The 17177-nt window shown below is 51.6% G+C and overlaps 1 long non-coding RNA gene across 1 annotated transcript; it reads left to right on the forward strand.

Moving 5' to 3' along the window:
- The first annotated feature begins 508 nt into the window (after positions 1 to 508).
- On the forward strand, positions 509 to 14946 carry LOC123577686. The gene is made up of 3 exons (XR_006702017.1): positions 509 to 8667; positions 12639 to 12642; positions 14935 to 14946. It is a non-coding gene; the product is annotated as an uncharacterized LOC123577686 (long non-coding RNA).
- The last annotated feature ends 2231 nt before the right edge of the window (positions 14947 to 17177 follow it).

Genomic DNA, 17177 nt, shown 5'->3' on the forward strand with positions numbered 1-17177 from the left:
AATCAGCAAATGCTTATGGAGGACCCCCTAGGGATTCTGCTTGGATTTCTGGGGGGCTGTCATGCCGCTCTCCCTCTAGACCGTAAACTCCTTGTGGGCAGTGACCCTGTCTTGGCCGTCTGCTAACCCCAGTGCCTGACACGCAGCAGGTAGTCAGGAAATGGCTGGCCAGTGAGTACAGGACCCTTGTGATCAAAGTGATGTTCTTTGTGGGATTGAGAAGCCCTCTCCAACAGCGATTTCTTTTGTTGGGTTTTAAATGAGAGGCTTTGGGGGCGCCTGGGTGGCGCGGTCGGTTGAGCGTCCGACTTCAGCCAGGTCACGATCTCGCGGTCCGTGAGTTCGAGCCCCGCGTCGGGCTCTGGGCTGATGGCTCAGAGCCTGGAGCCTGTTTCCGATTCTGTGTCTCCCTCTCTCTCTGCCCCTCCCCCATTCATGCTCTGTCTCTCTCTGTCCCAAAAATAAATAAACGTTGAAAAAAAAAATTTTTTTTAAAAATAAATGAGAGGCTTTGTATGCACATGTGCTGGCCTCATATTCTAGAGTGAGAAACTAGTACAGATAAAAAACACGAAGTGCCTGACGTACAGATGCACACTTCTGTGGTTTCCATATGTTCTTTAGGATTTGGAGGACCCTACTATGCTCAGCACACCTCATACCACTGATCACATTTAGTGTTGGCAGTGATTGCTTTTTACACGTGCCTCTCGGTATTTTCCAGAACATACTGCTGTGATCCTCACTTCTCCATGATGGGTGCAGTGGCCCCACTGGACAGAGAGCAGTCTCTGAGGCCCAGGAGATATGGCTTCATTTCCCACCTCATATGCAAGTAGAAACCCAAAGCAGAAGCCAGGTCTTTGTATTATCATTTCACCGTTCAGCCTCTGAGACGATCGCTTAATTTTCTAGGCGTGCAAGTATTTTCAGTCCTAAAATAATCATTTGTGGTATAACGTAAGCCCTCAAACATGTCCTCTAAAGTTATACAGACATAAGCTGAAAGATCTTTGGTTTTCTTTGTCAGTTAGCCATAGGAAATTTAAGAATTGACTAAAGTTGTAAGAACGGAAGTACTAAGTGTGTTTGACAGAAAAGCAGTTTTTATTCTTAAAGAGCAGAAACTTCGTTTATATTTCTTTTCTTACCACATGTACAGTAAGGGAGAAGAGAGTGTGTCTTCAAAGGTAGAAGGAAGTATTTTGCTAGCTCTCTAATAACCCCTGAGGTACTCTTTGTAGCCAGTTCAGAAATGATGGAGATGCATGGTATAAAGGTGAGTTGTGACTTGCTTACCCACGTTGGAGAAGGACATGAAATCAGGTCAAGGCTTTGCTGGCTGCTGGTGGGAAAGTCTCAGTGGCGTTGAACTCTTATGTTTGCTATTATTTGTTTGCAAACCAACTGGTAAAACTTGTAAAACTTTTGCATGTTTCTCAAGTGATTCTATTTTTCATTTTAAATACATCTCACCTTCACAATGCACTTACGTGACATCCGAGGAGCTCAGTTAAGATTCTGTGTTCTTTGGTCTAAATGCATGCGGTCGAGGAAGGTTTGCTCGTGTTCAGTTCTGTCCCTGAAGTTCTGTCAGTGACTGGGTCTTTAGACTTCTTCCCTTCCTCATCACATCAGATAACTGATAAGTTAAACAGCCTGGCTGGCTCACTTGGTGGAACGGGTGACTCTTGGTCTTGGGGTCGTGAGTTCAAGCCCCACGTTGGTTGGGTGTAGCAATTACATAGGTGTAGCCCATACATGGTGCATAAGATCACACAGGGAAAGATCACCCGTTCCTACGACCCGTATAAATATGTGGCCACTTTGGATGATTCAGATCCCAAGTAGACACAGGCTCATCTTTCTGGTCAGTGAATTATATTTATTAGACCTTTCTTTTTAGCATTTAAGTAAAATTCATAGGTTTTAAAACTTTATTGTTCCTGCTTATCAATTACAAATAAGGCATACTTTAGAACCTTGGGTAAAACTTTTTCCAGTTAAACTCGTGAACTTGGTATGAATATGACTATACGTAGCTCGCTTTATCGTGTTTCCTGTTTAATTGGATGAGAATTACATGCACCTATTCCCTTGTTCTTTGTGTTTATAGGAAAAACTCTGTTCTCCGCTACCTCATTATGCGGTGTTGTGCTTGACCCCCTGCCAATTTAGGAGAATTCAACACATTCTGTCCTTTAACAAAAGCCTGGAAGCCAGCAGCAGGCGGCCTTGAGGAATACAATTCTTTAAGGCTTATTTTCCATTTTACTATTTTTTTTTTAAATAGGCACTTTTAATCAGGAGGAACAGTCATTCTCCTAGAGCTGCTGCGAAGTGATTACTTGAAACTCAACTTGAACTTTAAAGAGTCTTGAAAAGGCTATGTTTTCATAATGTAGAAAAGTAGTATATTTAAACACCGCTGCTGTGTAAAACACAGGGCTTACTCTCCATCCTTGTTAGGATCAGACCTGAGAAGGTGTCTACCTGTCATCTGACCCAGCGGTGGGAATTCAGATGCTTGGGGCTACTGTTTTTCTTTGTCTTAAGGTGCTACTGTGGTTGGTTTAAGGAGCTATTAAGTGTATTTCCATGAATTTGTTTCCCAAGAATCTTTTAATTTTGATGACAATAGAGGCTCATTAGTAGATTCCTCTTCTCTTTTCATTCTGACAGTCTAGAGTTTTAAAATGAAATCTGAAAGTGTTTCCAAAGGACAAGGTTGAGGTTGACCAAACCACTTAGAATTGCAGGATGCTTAAAATCACGAGCGACTGGATTTTTTTCTGAGCATCAGTGGAATGTGCCTTCTCCGCACGGCGCACGGCGGGCTCTGTCCTCGCCAGCGCCTGTCACCTTCCCTGGTCGGTAAGTTAGGGGAGCGAGCCTCCCCGAGGCCCATCGATTCCTCCAGTCAGACCTTCCTCCTCCCGGAGCGGTTTCTTACAGGAATTACCCAGCATCCCTGGTGCCCAAAAGACTTCTGCCCGTTCGTAAAAACCTAGCGTCCCGGGAGTAACGTAGAGACCAGATAAAAGCTAGCGACAGAACTGCCGTCATCCTCCGACATGATCTAGTTTTTAAGCTTGTGCTTTTGAGGGTGAAAGGCAGAGTTTCTCCCCAGATGACAGGACGTCAGCACCAGCGGGTCTGGCAGCAGGCGTGAGACATTTTCCTAAGTGGTTTCCAAGAGAACCGACACTTACCGCTTCAGGGCCCCAGCCTTTTCCTTTCGATTATCTTGAGGAAAACCTGTGTAAACACTTTATGGACTTGCGCAAGCAAACCTAGTGGCTGTGAGCGTGCACGGGCCCCGGAGCCAGGCACAGGTGGGTTTGAGGGCTTGCACCGAAGGCTGTTTTGTGACCTCTGGGAGCCCTTTAACCCTGAAGCCCAGTTCCTTACCTGTAGACGTAGGAGGACAGGGGTGTTTACGTCTTCGGGCTGCTCTGAGGACCAGAGACATGAGGGCGATGAGAGCCTGGTGCCACCGTGTGACCGTGGCCGCCGTGGCCACCCAGCCCGGCCTCCGGTCATCGGTGCCCTCGCTGCGCGTCCTGACCTCGGCACTTCCGCGTTCGGACGTCTGCCACCGTGGGACCTACAAGTAAATGGATGTATGTGTTGATAAAATGATTTACTTCCTGGACCCAGGCCGCTGCTCTCCTTCCACTGCTCTAGTATCTGGATTCAGGATGGTTCTGTAGAGCTGAAGCATCCCCTAATGCGTGTTTAGACCACTTAGAGTTGTTTTAAATAACCCTCCGTTCCGAATTTGCGTAATGAAGCCCTCTAAGAATACTTTAAATTCTTTACCAAAGTTGATTTTTCTTTTTCCCTTAAAATGCCACAAGTAGTAGACTACACTGGTCAGATCAACTGGATATTTTCTCGATCTCTGTTTGAGATCAGTATACCTATTCTCTCTTAACGTGGATGCCATGTGAAACTAAAGCAAAAAAACAAACAGAATTTGTTACAGGTACATGCGTGTGTGTGTGTGTGTGTGTGTGTGTGTGTGTGTGTGTGTGTGTCTGTAGAGCTTCCGCCCCTTCGGATAAAGAAGGGTTATTTAACAAAGTGATGCAGAAAGTGAGCTACTTAATTCCTTTCATAACATCGCTTCCTTTCCGGTTCGCACTCTGGGACTGGTAGATTTAGCAGCATGTAAGACATTGTATAAAGTCATTCTTGGTATCTTTGTGAATAAAACAGGAAGTAGAAACAGGGCTACAAGGGCTGAGAAATGGATCGAACAGCCATGCCAGACATTGCCACTGAGAACAGCTTCTGAGGTACCGTGACAGTGTCCATTTTTACTGTTTTTCTTAGTAATTTGTATAAAAGTATAAAAGGCAGAGAAAAGTGCTGGGAGGGATGAAGTGTTGGGCGTTAGGGTCTTTAGTGATGCTACAGTCTAATAAATGGCTAAAGAGAAAGTCTTGTTGTATCTAGGTTCAGAGGAGATAGTTCCTAAATGACAAAGAAAGAAAAAAAAACGTGGCGGGGTAGAGGGGAATCACTGACAATTTGAACACAAGGCAACTGTTTAAAAAAAAGAATAGTGGCACCTAGGTGGCTCAGTCAAACATCTGACTTCAGCTCAGGTCATGATCTCACAGTTCATGAGCTCCAGCCCTGCACATGGGGCTCTGTGCTGGCAGTGAAGAGCCCGCTTCGGATCCTCTGTCTCCCTCTCTCTCTGCCCCACCCCAGCTTGCACTCTCTCTCTATCTCTCTCTCTCTCAAAAAGTAAACATTAAAAAAAAAAAAAAAAAAAGATAGGGGCACCTGACTGGCTTAGTTGGTAGAGCATTCGACTCTTGATCTCAGGGTCGTGAGTTCAAGCCCCGTGTTGGGCATAGAGCTTACTTTAAAAAATAAGTAAATTTTTTATGGGGCGCCTAGGTGGCTCAGTCAGTTGGGCGTCCCACTTCGGCTCAGGTCGTGGTCTCACAGTTTGTGGGTTCGAGCCCCGTGTCGGGCTCTCTGCTGTTAGCACTGAGCCTGCTTCAGGTCCTCTGTCTACCCCCCCATTCTCTGCCCATCTCCCATTTGTGCTGTCTCTCTCTCAAAAACAAACAGTAAAAAATAATAATAATAATTTTTTTAAAAAACTAAAAAGAAAAAAAGACTAGTGTTTGTTGGGGGAGTGGGCTGGTAGCTAGAAAAGGACGTCTTCTGCTCCTTCATCCACGGGCTGCCCCAGATGGGCCCCTGGGCCACTGCATTTAGCTGCCAGTTCTAGGCGCCACCATCAGAGAGACCTGAGCAAGCCTGGGGCCCCCCAAGGGACGGCAGTGTGGGTGGTAGGCGCTCTGGGAGCTGGAATCAGGACCTCCGGAGGCCTGAGGCTCTGGCCTGTGAGGATGTCTTTAGAGCGAGCCGGTGTGCATGGCTCAGGCCAGCAGTGGACACAGAGACAGAGTGGCCTTGTGGAAAAACGGGTGGCCTCTGTGGTACTGAGCGCTCGTCTCTGAAATTGCCCCCTAGGATGAGTCCTTGCGGCTGTGACTGACAGCACGCCAGCATCGGTGAGAGGGTTCTTACCTGTGGCAGGATATTGGGCACCATCTCCAAAGCTCCTTGCAGACGAACAGCTTAGTAAACAGTTGAGTGAGTGATGTGGGGAAGGGGGAGCTTGTACTTCTGCGTTGATTTTGAGGACAAAAGTCTTTGTTATTTTCAACCTGTGCTCCCTCTCCTCCTTTCCCCCCTGCCCACTGCCCATTTACTGCCTTCTGGCTGCAGCCCCTGGCCAGCAGCCGCAGCCTCCTTCAGAGAGCTTTCAGAAATAGGCCTAGTTCTAGAGATTTCCCTAAAACCATGCTGTCATCCAGAACAGCGATTCTTGCTTTTTATATACTTTTTGCTCTAAATCTGTCGTGTACCTGTGCAGATTTAAGAAAGCTGATGAGTAAAATTGCATTCTTTCAAGCAGGGCCCAGGTGACCCCACGGCCTGGGATGCTCTCCAGGGGGCTCGTGCGCTGGGCCACCTCTTGGGGCTCCTTCTAGCTCGAGCAGTCGGCAGCCTTGGGGTGGATTCTCGTTGTCCTTTGAGAAGAATTTCCAAAGCATCCGATTCTGTGGTTTGCTCTCTCTCTTCTCTGAAGGCACATGGCAGTCTTAGTCTGGAGGAGACGGAGGCGGCCCCTCACTCTGCGTGTCTCTTCTGCGCCCCCACCCCCAGCCTTGCAAAGATCTGTCCCAAAACAGAGGAAGGCAGGCGCCAGTGGGGGCTCGCACCCACGTCCTCGTGAGGGAGCCGTCTGTGTGCTCTCGTCGCTTGGGTATATTTTCTCCCCATTTCTTGAGTGGTCTTCGCTTACTGAGAAGCGCTGTTTGAACCAGTGTTGCTCCTCCCGCCCACGGCCCGCCGCGGCCGCCCAAGGACCCCGCTGGTGGGGCCTCCGGGGAAACAGGCCCCTCCGCGCCTGTCTCGTCTCCCTGCGCCAGTGTAGAGACTGGGTCAGGGTGGAAGAGGTTATCTCATGCTGTTTACGCCCTCTGGTTGCCCCTCCCATCCCCCCCCTCTGCTCCTCATCCTACGCCTGTCCCAGCCGGAGGTTTTAACTGCTTAAACTATGTATCTCAAAAAGGGGAGAAAAAGAAAACACAAACACACAACCCTTCTTGTTCCCCAGACCATTCGCCTAAAAGTGTTTACTGAAAAGGCATTCTTCTAGGAGCTCCTGACCCAGCCTTTGTGACTAGCACTTTCCACAGCCAGCTGGCCCTGGCTGCAAGACAGCCAGACCTGTCCCCCAGGCCCCGGGGAGCTTCCCAGAGTCCACGCCACCCCCCCACCTCCCGGGTGAGAGCTTGGGCCGGAGCCTCCCCTCCGAGGCCCGGCCCGCGACACAGCGGAGGCTCCTTAAGCAGCTGTAGGCTAGAACAGTCTCCCTGGGCCCCAGGTCGGCCCGCCCGCCACGCCTGCCCGGAGGCCCTCGGGGCTCCTCCCTGAGCCGGGAGAAGGGGCTCGAGGTGCCACACGTACTCTACCTCAGCACCAGGCCGCGAGGCGCCATGTGGGCCCCAGGTGGCCCGGCAAGGCGTGCTCAGGCCCCGGGTGGCTCGGAGGCTTGCAGAAGCGAGCCTTGTGCCTCGGCCACACGCAGAGCCCGGGGGCCGGGCCCCGGGCTCTGCACCATCATTGTATCCGCCAGAGCAGAGCGAGACCGTGGTCTCCTTGTCTCTTGGTGGGCTCGGAATTTAAAACCACCCCTCCACGTTGTGAGCAGAATCGGAAATTAGAACCACTCGTTTACAATCAGAGAGAGACCATCTTTTCCTATTTTCTTCAAAAGGGATTTCTGCTTCCGAAGAAACTCCAGAAAATAAATGTGTTATTATTAATCTAGCATGTGCTCATTGAACTTGACTCTTAACGCTTTGTAAAAAAACTAGGTAGGATCTGGTACGGGGGGGCGGGGGGGGGGCAAAAGGGTGTCATCAGCTTCAAAACAAACCAATGTATGTGGGTTCACAGCATCTTCTTTTCCTACATGGGACCTCAGAATTCAAGTTCTCCTTGAAAACAGCCACATTCCAGGGGGCAGGTAATTTTGTGGGGGGAGGTGTGCCAAGCGGCCTTTAGTTGAGAAAAGCACAGATAGTAGCAACACTTGCTTAGTTAAATCATCAGTGGCTTTTTCTACTGATGGGATTCTTTTCATTTTGACCCGCTGGTAGCACAGCTTTTGTTTGGTGCCTCACTCTTGTACCCCTTCGAGTCGCCAGGGACGCAGTGATACTTTGTTTCGAATCGTACCATTTGTGAACTGTGACAACCGTACAAAAGGAGGAGCGGTGGCCGTGGCAGCCTGCTGTGCGGTGACGCCTCCGCAGAACCGGGGTGGTCAGCGGACTGAACAAAAGCACCTCCCCGCCCCAGCTGTCCCCTCCCGTCCTCATTAGGAACTGTCCCACGGAAGCACCGTAGGCAGGCTGGGGCAGAGTCCGTTTTATCGCTGTTATGTTCCCGGTAACAGGGATGCACGTGTCTGGCTGGGAAGGAGGTCCATCCGTAGCTCGTTATAAACGCGTAGATTCGTTCGGTCCCTGCCGTTTGATGCAGCTCTGCTGTGAGCAAACTGTCAAGGGAATTCCTTAAAACGGGGCTGTAAATCCCACTGGACTCTCCGAGACTCAGGGCTGATGTTCACTGTGGGCCCTGGCCCGGCAGGACGCCCCTTTTGGCTGGTTGCCCGTGTGGTCCCAGGCATAGCTGCCTGACGGTCGCCCTTGTCAAGAAGTGGGTTTTAGCACACTTTCGATTTGCCGTTTTGCCGCTTTTCATACCGTGAGGAGAAGTTCATAAATAGCCAACTCAAAAAAACACCGTGTCGGGACTCCTCTGGTTAAAACACAAGCATTTGTTGAACGAACACGTTTCTATTTTCTGACACGACACAGACAGATCGTTTGAGTGTAAATCCCGCAGGTTTTGCTATCTGGGAAGATTCCAGGTTGAGCAGTCTGCTTAGACGTGTGTTCAGCCGGGGTGGTGGTGTGTGCAGCCAGCGATCCTGATCTCGAAACAGACACCTGCTGCTAAGAGGCAAGAGATTTGCTGTGAAGTACGCAGAAGCTCCTCGAAGGATCTGGTACGGACGGTTGAAAAGATCCGAAGGACGGGGAAGCTGCAGCCGAGAGAGTCGTAGCGCTCGCACTGCGGGACAGTTCGCGGGAGTGTCACGGTCTCGAACACCCTGTGTGGTCCACGTGCGCTCGTCTGTTCTGTGGGTTTGTTGTGTGGAGTAACTTTCTGTTCCTGTGCTGGCGTGAAATGTAGCGAAGTTGAAGTAATTTTGAATCCGTAACTTTTCTCACAGAGTTGCTTTATGGTTTACAAGTAACACTGATGCCAAGGGGGTGTGTCCGCCTTGTCCCATCCGGCAGCATGCACTTTGTCGGCCCGCTTCCGTGTGTTGGGGGTAACCGGGGGTCGATCCCTCTCCGCGCGCACGGGGTTTGTGCTCTGGGAACACGTTGCCGTCGTGCTGTTCTCTTGTACCGAGGATCACTGAAAGTGTTTTATCTTTTTTATGTAGTTTGTATTGACTGGATTTTATAACTGTAAGAAAACAGAAAACAGAGTGTTGTATTTTGATCTGAAATTTGTCTATGGTAAAGTAATTTTGTTTTATGTATTGGAAGTTCATTTAAAACTTGAAATATTTTCTAGAAGGGTACCGAACAAAATGAGTCGTTCAAGCTGTTTAGCCTAATAAAACAATTTGATGGGGAAGGCATTCTGATTGGCTCTAATTTTTACAGCGGCTCCTGCCTAAGTTTGCATTATCGATGTAGCTCGATTTGATTTCCGAACAGAAGGTTGCCTTTGTGCCACACCTGAAGCGGTTTGGGTCTCAGCTGCCTGGATCCTGGCTCTTGATGTAAGATCGATGCCTTGACAGGCACTCTCCACTGGCATTGCCTCGGTGGCTTCCGGCCCTATCACAGGAAGTCGCTACTCTGTCCTGCCCAGAAAACGGTTGCAAATTTCCCTTCCCTGGAAGACAGAGAGAAATTAGACTGTCAGGTAATAGAGGACCTTGATAGCGAGGGTGCCGTTGTATGTTGGAGAATTCCATCTGTGGCAAATGGAATCCTCTGTAGTTTCCTCTTGCGGCCGTGCCCAGAGACAGCAAACCCACAAAGACCACTGCTACTGAAAAAACGTCAAAGGCACATCTCCCCAAAGGTCAGGAGCAAAGATCTTAGAGAATCTACCACACGACGTGTCAAAGTCACGTGGAGTCTGCCAGAATCACTCCTGAAGTCACAGGAAGAGAAGAAATGGAATGGATACATATGGATACATATGTATAATGCGAATATATGATGAATATGTATTATGTATGTGAATGTGATATAAAATGAATATATGAATATATAATGAATTCACATATGTGATACATATATGTAACATATATAATATACATATATATAATGTATATTAAGGAACCCAGTCCTGGGGGAATATACCCCAGGTTGCCTGTTATCAGTGAGGGAGGGGTGCTTTGCTGCTGTGATGCAGGTGATGTGGGGGACGTGGGGTTGACCCTGTCACCCTCTTAATACCTGTGGCTGCTACAGCAAAGAATACATACCTTGTTCACCAGCTCTGTGACAGGGGCTGCTGAGTACGTCAGACGTTAACTCACTTCATCCTCCCAACAACCCATTTTTACAGCAGAAAAACTTGAGACCCAGAGAAGTTGTCACTTAACCAAATTCACGGGCCCCAGTGTGGGGGGGGGGGGGCAGAGCTGGGCTCCAGGGCCAGGCAGTCCAGCATCCTGTCTCTCTGGGAAGGGAACAGGCCTTTTTGCAAGCCACTCGTTTGCTCCCTTGATGGCCAAGGTGGCAGATCAAACGGTGTTGTGGCCGAAGGGGTTAGTCCCGGAGACTCCCAGATGGGAGCAACTTAGGAGGGCCCATGCTGCTGCTGCCACCACTTTTAGCTGGAACAAAAGCCGGTGAGAGCCAAGGTCTTTTCTTTAAAAAAAACAAGACCAGGTTTGAGTGAATTGGTGTGCGTTTTGTTTTGTTTTTTAAGAAACCTGCACTGCTTTGTTCCTGTGTTTTGGTACCAGAAAAAAAGAAACCCGTAGTTTTCTGGAGAACCCGATGGAGGTCGTTGCTGTTAATTGCCTGAGGTTCAGAGTAGCTTCTGAAATTTGGGCGTCCTCCGGGCCGTCTGCTCCGGAATTTTTCTAAGGGCTGGGTCAGCTGCTTTTCACTGGTCCCAGTGTGTTTGTACCCAAGGATCTTTCTCTGCGTGCCATTCATTCCCTACTAATAACGTTGGCCCCGGGGTGGGGGTGGGGCGCTGCAGGGGCCACAGGCCGAGGGCTCGGGTGCTGGGATGACCTTGGGAACCCGTTTCCTCGGCTGGATCCGTGAGGTGGGGCCGGATGGTGTCCCAGCTCTGCTTTCAAAGAGGAGGATAAACACTTCACACACACTGAGGATAGCTGTCAAAAAATGAGAGAAAATACCTGTTGCTGAGGGCGTAGAGAGATTGGAGCCCTCCCGTGCTGCTGGAGGGGATGGGAAATGGCGACGCCTCTGTGGAAAGCCGATTGGCGGTTCCTCGACAAGTTAAGCACAGAGTTCGCGAGCCAGTCCTTCCACTCCTCGGTGTGTGTCTGCATATGCCCGGGAGAACTGAAAACGGGGACTGAGACAGCACCTGCGTGCCCGTGTTCGCATTAGCCACAAGGTGGAGACAGCAGTCGGGTGGATACCCAAGCCGTGGTCTCTCCACACACTGGAATATTATCCAGCCGTGAGAAGGAATGGAGCGTTGGTGCACGTTCCAATGTGGATGAACCTTGAGACCGTCATGCTGCGCGAAAGGCCAGACACGAAAGGCCACATCACAATGACATGATTGCGTTTACGTGAAATGTCCAGAAAAGGCAAATCCCTAGACACACAAAGTAGATTCGAGGTTGCCAGGGCCCGGGGGCAGGGAGGAGTGGGGAGCGAGCGCTAACGGGCACGGAACACAGAATGTTCTGGAACTGGGTAGAAATGACGCTTGCACACCATTGTGACTGTACGAAATACCACCGAATTGTGCACTTTTCAGCGGTCTGCGTTATGTAAAGTTCACCTCAAAAAAAGTAGTGAGGGATGGGGGCGCCTCGGGTGGCCCAGGCGGTTAAGCATCCGACTCTTGATTTCGGCTCGGGGCATGATCTCACGGTCACAGGATCGAGTCCCGCATCAGGCTCTGCACTGACAGCATGGAGTCTGCTTGGGATTCTCTCTCTCTCTCTCTCTCTCTCTCTCTCTCTCTCACAATCAATCAATCAATAAACAAACTTTAAAAAACCAACGAGGGATGGAATAGAGCAGTTAAGAAAACAGATCAACCCCGATACTGCTGGGAAGATTGAGGAAGTAGGGAGTCGGGTTTCGCATGCACAGTAGTGGGTGTTGCCCAGGGCCCTGACCTAGCCAGACCCCGGATAGAGAGGGCCACCGTGGGGCCCTGGGGAGGCCACTCGGAGCTGGCACACCCACAGGCCTGCAGTGCCTGGGGTGATCCGTGCCGTCAGGAAAGTGAAAGGAGCCTTTCGAACTGCATTTCTGAATTAGATTCAAGAGGAACCAGCCTACCAGCTAAGCACCGGACTGCCGGGTTCAAATCCAGCCTCTGCCACCAACTCGGGCTTTGGCTAGAGCCTTCCACACACACCGCCCACCCCCCACGCTGTGCCTCAGGTCTCCAGGGGACAGTGACAGGACCTGTGGCCACAGGGTCACGGGGAGAGCTGAGCTAGTCTGCGGCTGTGGCCGAGAGCACTCGGTAAGACCCCGTGCTGGCTGCTGGGCTTCTGTCTCTTAGCTCAGTGGGCGCGACCACTTACAGACAGGCTTGAAAAGAAGCCATGGTCTGTACCTTGTCGCACTGCCCAGCCCGGCCCGCCTCTTCCCCAGGGGCAGCAACAGCCCCCGCTCGGTCCCAGAACATGGCAGGGTGGTGGCAAGACCTGGCACCCATTGGCCACTGCCTGGGAACCTCAGCTGGATCGAACCACAGCTAGCCTGTAACGCGATGCCCGCTCCCTGAGGCTGGAGAACCCCCGGCCCGGGAGTCCTACCGCAGGGTAGGTGTGTTTTTATCCAGCAGGATGTACTTGTCAGCTAGGGCCAGGAGAGGGGAAACCCACTGACAACTCCAGCCTGGCCAGATTCTCCAGATTCTCAAGAGCCGTGAACCCAGTGCAGCCCTGAGGCAGGGAGGGAGGACCAAGAAGAGACATCACCTGCCTGGGGAGTCGGCTCCCCTTGCCGGTCTCCCCCTGTGCCCTCGAAACTGCCCAGAGACTTGGTGGCCAATGGCCACCTAACACCTAGCATCCCAGTGCCGGGTCCTGTGCGGCTGGTTCCCCTCACAACATTCTCTCTTAACAGATGGGAAGGTCACAAGCCGTTTGAGTCCCTTGGTCCGAGGCAGAGCTGGGGTTTGGACCCAGGTCTGTCTGATACCACGGCCTGTGTTTTTTCGACAACTGTCCTTTTGCTCTGATCCCATCTCTTTTTGTCATCAGACACAGTACCGTGGGACTGGCACTCACGAAGTGTCCCCTCCAGTGCCCCCCCCCCCAGCACCTGGCCCCAAGACGTGGCCAGAAGAGGCGGCTGTGCTCAGGGCACCCCCCCCCCAACTTCAGCAGGCTCGCTCTGCACAAAAGCCTCAGGGTACCTTAACCCCCACGGCAGATGGGAAGATGCCGGCCGTACCCCAAGTACATTCACGTCCTGATCCCCAGACCAGTGAGCTAACATGGCCAAGAGAGACTCCGCAGGTGTGATAGATGAGTTAAACGTTCTGAGATGGGGAGATTATTCTGGATTATCCAGGCGGGCCTCATGCCATCACAGGGGCCCTTGTAACAGGGAGGCCAACGGGGCAGACAGAAGATGGTGCAACCGAAGCAGCAGAGGTTGGAGTGACCCCGGGCTCCAGGCCAAGGAGTACGAGCAGCCTCCCCGAAGCTGGAAAAGGCCAGGAGGCGGATTCTCCCCCATCCCCCACCCCCCAGCAGCCTGCCACAGACAGCTGTGCGACCCCTCGGTTTCAGCCCAGTGAGCTCCTTGTTGGACTTCCCACCTCCAGAACTGCAAGATAATAAATGTGTGTCGTTTCAAACCGCTTGGCTTGTGTCCTTTGTTACGGCAGCCATGGGAACTCCTGTTACCCCAACTTCTAGAAGTTCAGATTTGATTAGTCCGGAGCGGCCCAGGAATGGGCCCCGGGGGACCCTAACGTGCAGCCAGAGCCGCGAACCATCCATCTTTAGACATCTTGGAGATGATGCACCTGCTTCCACTGCTGGCCAGATGCGGCCAAGACTTTCACTGGCCAGAGCTCGCTGGTCCTACTCCCTACACCTGAGCCACTCACCCTTTCTACTCTACCGAGGCTCTACTACAAGTGCCTGGGCCCACCTGAGTTCCCGGAGGCCTCTCCTTACCCAGGCTTCCTTCAGACAGCATCGAGGACCAGGAATCTCGACAGGCAGCCCCTCCTGTCTTCATCGTTGATCTCTGCCCATGCCGCTCAACTTCTGTAAAAAACCCATCCCCCCCAAATCCTAGCTCCCCCCCCTTTGCAGTCTGCTTTCTCAGTCTTTGGAAATCCCACCATGGCCCCCCTGCCCCTCAGCTTAAAAACCCTTTGCTGTTGTCCCCCACCTTGAGAAGGAAACCTGACCTTCATGCTCTAGGCTCTGAATCACTGCAAGGTGTCCCTTACCCACTGCTCCAGCCTCATTTTATGCCACTTGACACGCCCTCCGTCCGGCCACGGGAGCCCTCTGTGACCACAGGGCATTGGCACGTGCTGTGCACCTTCACCTACCAGTCTTGCTGGCCCCTCATCCTTCAGGGTGTGGCATCAATGGCACCGCTTTATGGAGAGCTTCTCTGTTCCTCTCCCCCCGCTCTGTATCAGGAGGACCCAAGATGCCGAAAAGGCCTAAGGGATTCCAAAGCGAAGCAAGAGGTATAGAGAGTCAACTGCTGACTCTTTACAAATACAAATAACACACAAACAGCCAAAAGCGGGCTCTTCTCGGTTCAGCTTTCAGGTAGGGGCGATGTTGCGCTGTCCTCTTCTGCTCTCCTGTCAGGGCAACAATAGCTGACGAGTCCCAAGTGGGAACAGACGCCCAGACCCAGGGTAAGCAATCAGTAGGGAGAGCCAGCTAGTGGAGGCGGCCACCGGTCACTGTGCTGCCTTGTGGAAATGGGGTCCAGTGTTGCCATGCATTCTGACTTTTCCAAAGAAGCTGGGAAACCTGGAGGAAAGGCTCTGGTTTCTGCATTTATTATTATTTTTTTAATGTTTATTTTATCTCAGAGAGAGACAGAATGCGAGCAGGGGAGGGGCAGAGAGAGAGAGAGAGAAAGAGTGACAGAATCCAAAGCAGGCTCCAGGCTTCGAGCTGTCAGCACAGAGCCTGACGTGAGGCTCGAACCCCGCGAGATCATGACCTGAGCCGAAGTCAGACGCTTAACTGACTGAGCCACCCAGGCGCCCCAAGCTTCTGCATTTAAAGTTAATTCCATTTTTCAAAGAAGTATATCACCGTTCCGACCAAGCAGATATGTCTATGGGCCTGGTTTTGGCTTCTTCCCTATTTCATCCCCCGGTTTATGTCTTTCCTAGCCTGGTATAAATTAAAAAACATGGCCATGTGATTTTGCGGCTGCTGCCACCAAAAAACGGGAGTTCATTTTGCTGCATCCTGAATCTGGGCCGGTCATTGACTCACTCAGCAGAACCTGGCGGAAGTGACCATGAGCTAGTTCCAGAGCCGGGCCCAGAAACGTTCCAGCCATCATGTGGGGAAGCCCTCAGGCTAGACTGTCAGATAACGGGGGGCAGGAGGAGAGGCCGTGAGCCCCTCTGAAGCCCTCCAGCCCCCGGTCAAGCCGCCCGATGCCTGCTGAGGCTACAGGTGACCTCCGACGAGATCTGCAAAAGGAACCTCCCCGCCGAGCCCAGCCCAAGTTGCAGAACTGTGAGGAAATGAATGGTGGTTCTTTGGGGCCGTGTGTTTTGGGAATGCTTGTTATGCAGCAGCAGATAACTGACACATAGCCCTTATCACAGCCTTTGGCCACCTTTGCTTCTGTTTTGTCTCTCTGCCCTGTGCATCCCACTCCCCACACGCTCCCTGGATGTGGGCTCCATTAACCCCCAGACCTTGTTTTTCTTGTTCCCTGTTGGGTTCCCAGTGCCTCCTATAACACCCAGTGGGTGCTCAATACATACTTACTGGAAAAATGAAAAAGTAAATGTTTAGGTCAGCAAACATTTGTAATGCCCGCCCTGCGTCACAAGACACCAAGCTGGAGATGAGAGGTGACCCGGTAGCTGCAGAGGGACCTCGTAGCCTCCTAGACTCGTGGCTCATTTTCTGTTATATCCTCTTCTTTTAGTTTATATTCATTTTTTTTTTAAGTTTTATGTATTTGGGGTGCTGGGAGTTTCAGTCGGTTGAGTGTCCGACTCTTGACACTCAGCTCAGGTCATGATCTCATGGTTTGTGGGTTCGAGCCCCACATCGGGCTTACCACTGTCGGTGCAGAGCCTGCTTCACGGTCTCTGTCCCCTTCCCTTTCTGTGCCATTCCCGCTCACGTGACTCTCACTCTCAAAAATGAATATTTACAAAAATAAAGTTTTATTTATTTATTCTGAGAGAGGGAGAGAGACAGAGCACAAACTAGGGGGAGGGGCAGAGAGAGAGAGGGAGGGAGTCTCATGCGGGCTCTGTGCTGTCCCTATGTGGGACTGAGACCCACGAACCATGAGATCCTGACCTGAGCCCACATCAGAAGTCGGACACTCAACCCAGTGGAGCCACCCAGGTGCCCATCTGGTAATTTAAGTAGGGCTTGCACTCACGACACTGACATCGAGTCGCCTGCTCTACCGAGTGAACCTGCGGGGCATCCCTGATTGTCTTGTTTTAAACATAATTTAGGGAGGTCCCTTAGACCCCCGGCTGCCGTTTCAGCCGCATCCCATTGGGCGAGCAAACCAAGTACAGGAGGTAAGGCTGCATGCCTGGGCGGTTGGACACGCATCCTGCAGGGCTCACCCCTCCGTCGCGTTGTCTTTAAATGGGGACAGAGGCTAACATCCACCTGAAAGGCTGCCAAGAGGCTCACCGGAGACGCCTGTGGTGCCCGCCTACCCCATCCCCGGCCTGGCCCGTGCAGGGGCATGGGAAATCCAGGTCCCTTCGTGTCTTTGGAGGAAATGCTCGCATCCTAGCAAGGGACGGGTCTGGTTGTGGTGCTGGCTATGTTTCCTCTCTGTCAGCCCCCAGCTCCTCCCCTCAGGGGCCACAGGCCTTGAGCCTTGCCAGCTACACCCCCCCCCCCTCGGTGACTCGGCCACAGGCCACCTCCAGAAGGACACTTCCGGTCACCTCCTGGACCACCCCCGTCACAGCCGCCAGCCTGACTACTGAGTTGCGGCCACCCCTTAACACGTCCTCTCTTCCGTCGCTGATCCTCACAAAAACCCGTGGGGTATTTTCAGACGAGAAAACAAAGACCTAGAGAGTTGAAGTCATGTGTGAAATGGAAGGAGCCAGCGTGTGTCACGGGACAGGGATTTGAGTGACTTGGA

This window comes from Leopardus geoffroyi, chromosome E2, assembly GCF_018350155.1.
Source record: "Leopardus geoffroyi isolate Oge1 chromosome E2, O.geoffroyi_Oge1_pat1.0, whole genome shotgun sequence".
Classification (NCBI taxonomy): Eukaryota; Metazoa; Chordata; class Mammalia; order Carnivora; family Felidae; genus Leopardus; species Leopardus geoffroyi.